At 39.9% G+C, this 3,690-nt stretch overlaps 1 pseudogene; it reads right to left on the reverse strand.

Moving 5' to 3' along the window:
- Positions 1-1,196: 1,196 nt before the first annotated feature.
- LOC136132938 (hsc70-interacting protein pseudogene) lies at positions 1,197-2,015 on the reverse strand (annotated as a pseudogene).
- Positions 2,016-3,690: the final 1,675 nt, after the last annotated feature.

Consider the following 3,690-nt stretch of genomic DNA (forward strand, 5'->3'; position numbering starts at 1 on the left):
CCTCCTGTATCAAAAATAAGGTGACCATATGTGTGTGGGTTTATCTCTGGGGTTTCTATCCTGTTCCACTGATCTATATTTCTGTTTTTGTGCCAGTGTCATACTGTCTTGATTATTGTAGCTTTGTAGTATAGTCTGAAGTCAGGGAGCCTGATTCCTCCAGCTCCATTTTTCTTTCTCAAGATTGCTTTGGCTATTTGGGATCTTTTGTGTTTCCATACAAATTGTGAAATTTTTGTTCTAGTTCTGTGATAAATTCCATTGGTAACTTGATAAGGATTGCATTGAATCTGTAGATTGCTTTGGGTAGTAGAGTCATTTTCCCAATGTTGATTCTTCCAATCCGAGAACATGGTATATCTCTCCATCTGTTTGTATCATCTTTAATTTCTTTCATCAGTGTTTTACAGTTTTCTGCATACAGGTCTTTTGTCTCCTTAGGTAGGTTTTATTCCCCCTTTGTGGAAATATGAAGCATTTATTTTAGATACCAGAGAAAAACAGAGCTAAGTAATCCAGTTTTACTGCAGCAGTATAAAAATCATCCCTTCACCACAGTGTAAGATTTAAGTGCATCTGCACAAGGGTACAATTATATAAAATGTAGTAAGATTACTGCTGCCCTGACAAGTACTTCCAGTCCCTACCCAGGTCCTACTGCAATACTGGTGGCCCCAATAGTTTCATGGAAGCAAGTCATTAAAAAAAATAATAAAGCAATTAAAAAGACAAATCAACATGCCTCAGTGACCATATATCGAAATCAAACTTTATATATTTAAATGTTACATTTTCCTCCCACTAATAAATCTTTATTTCACTCAAACTTGAACAATAAATCTTCCTTACTGAAGTATCTTCCTTGCCTAATTAATCCAAAGGAAAAAACCAAAATGATTAGTAAAGAAAGATGTAGGGATTAACACACCCTTTTAATTTGTTTTAAATATTTTTAAGTTTTAAAGATTGTTTAAAATTTTTAATTTCTAGTAAGAAAACATTATCTGAATGAATACCCTAATGGCAAACCACTGTAAAATGTTTCAGCTGCATTTGGGGCAATGGGGATTATCTTCAAAGCACCCCAGCTTTCTTCTTGAGAAGGCCAGAGGTACACTGGTTTGTATTATTGCAACATCCATTAGGTGATCTAAGTTGCTTTTCCTTCAGCAGGGGATTTATTTGTCAGAAGGGCATTATGCTTTACCTCCAAATTTGCCTGACAATTTACTTGATAAGATTCATAGCCTTTGGGTTGTTCTGATATATTGACATATTTCCCGGGTTCTGAGCCACATCCTGGAAGGCCAGTATAACTTCTGGATCCTGTATAGCCATACAAGTACCTCTGGATCGCTAAGAATTTCATTGAGCCCAGACATTCCTGCCATTCCAGGCATTCTCCCTCCCATTCCAGGCATTCCTCCAAGAAAATTACCAGGCATTCTGCCAGGAAAGCCACCTGGAAAAGAGCCATACTGATCCCCTGATTGTCATCTGGCTTCTTCCTCCCTCGGAGCTCTCTCATATTCTTCCCTAGCCTTCTTGACCCTTTCTTTTCTTTCTTTGATCTCTCGCTCTTCATGTATTCGCTCATACTTTCTCCTGTGTTCAGCAATTTTCTGGGCCCTTGGTTGAACTTCTTTCAGCGTTGCACTAGTATCTTCATCATAATCCAGCTTACAGCCATGGGCAAGATCATGGGCAGCTTCTTCCCAATGGCCCAAAAGTCTGTGTGCTTTCCCTCGCCACTTGTATGGCTAAGCAGAATCAGGATTTATTTCAATAGCTGCGTCACAGTCTCGGAAGGCAGCATTTGGCTTCTGTAATTTGATGAAGACACTTGATGTCTTGGCATACAGAATGGCCAAACGAGGATTTCGCTTGATTGCATCTGTGAACAAGTCAGTGGCTTTCTGTAGTTCACCATCATTTAGGGCATCAATGGCAGACACTTTTTTATCATTTGCCTGATCCATCATCTCCTCAGTTATCTCTACATTTTCATCTCCCATTTCTTAAGGGGCATCAGGGTCTGGTTCAATCACACCTTCATTGTTAATTTCTAGATCACTTTCCTCACTTGATGGTTCGTCTGTCTTTGTTTTCCTCCTCCTTTTTACTGTTTTTTCTTCCTTGGTATTTTCTTCCAATTTAGTTTTATGAGTAACAGGTGGTATTTTACCCCCCCATGCTCTCCACCCACTCCCTCAGGAAGCACATTCCCTCGGTGTGCAGAATACTTGGATCCTGCTTGCACATTTTCACGAAGGCTCGAAGCTCACTCACTTTGAGGGTGTCTATGATCTGGAGGCAGCGGGAGGCAGCAGGAGGTGGCAGGCGCGGCGGAGGCTGAGACCCAATCCCAGGCCCAGGTGCTAGCTCAGCGTGACAGCATAGAGGGGGCGGCTGCTGTGAGGCAGAACAGACTAGAACCTCCCTGGCCGCTGGCTCTGCCCACCCAACGGTCTCGTGACCCTGGGTCCTTCTCCCATTCATTCCTACTCTCTGCCGCTTTCCTGCACACTGGCTAGAATCTTCTAGAAGTGTGGCTGTTCATGCTGTTGCTTGCCTCTCCATGCACACCTCTCTATGCACGCATTCTTATATTCACTCAGAAACAGTGCTCTCCTTAGGTAGGTTTATTCCTAGATATTTTATTCTTTTTGTTGCAGTGGTAAATGGGAGTGTTTCCTTAATTTCTCTTTCAGATTTTTTGTCATTAGTGCATAGGAATGCAAGAGATTTCTGTGCATTAATTTTGTATCCTGCTACTTTACGAAAATCATTGATTAGCTCTAGTAGTTTTCTGGTAGCATGTTTAGGATTCTCTATGTATAGTATGTCATCTGCAAAGCAGTGACAGCTTTACTTCTTCTTTTCTGATTTGGATTCCTTTTATTTCTTTTTCTTCTCTGATTGCTGTGGCTAAAACTTCCAAAACTATGTTGAATAATAGTGGTGAGAGTGGGCAACCTTGTCTTTTTCCTGATCTTAGTTTTCACCATTGAGAACGATGTTGGCTGTGGGTTTGTCATATATGGCCTTTATTATGTTGAGGTAAGTTCCCTCTATGCCTACTTTCTGGAGGGTTTTTTATTATAAATGGGTGTTGAATTGTGTCAAAAGTTTTTTCTGCATCTATTGAGATGATCATACGGTTTTTCTCCTTCAGTTTGTTAATATGGTTTATCACACTGCTTGATTTGCGTATATTGAAGAATCCTTGCATTCCTGGTATAAAACCCACTTGATCATGGTGTATTATCCTTTTAATGTACTGTTTGCTAGTATTTTGTTGAGGATTTTTACATCTATGCTCATCAGTGAAATTGGCCTGTAGTTTTCTTTTTTTGAGACATCTTTTTCTGGTTTTGGTATCAGGGTGATGGTGGCCTCTTAGAATCAGTTTGGGAAAGTTCCTCCCTCTCCTATATTCTGGAAGAGTTTGAGAAGGATAGGTGTTAACTTTTCTCTAAATGTTTGATAGAATTTGCCTGTGAAGCCATCTGGTCCTGGGCTTTTGTTTGTTGGAAGATTTTTAATCACAGTCTCAATTTCAGTGCTTGTGATTGGTCTGTTTATATTTTCTATTTATTCCTGGTTCAGTTTCAGAAGGTTGTACTTTTCTAAGAATTTGTCCATTTCTTCCAGGTTGTCTATTTTATTGGCATATAGTTGCTTGTAGTA

Source organism: Phocoena phocoena, chromosome 13 (genome assembly GCF_963924675.1).
Source record: "Phocoena phocoena chromosome 13, mPhoPho1.1, whole genome shotgun sequence".
NCBI lineage: Eukaryota > Metazoa > Chordata > Mammalia > Artiodactyla > Phocoenidae > Phocoena > Phocoena phocoena.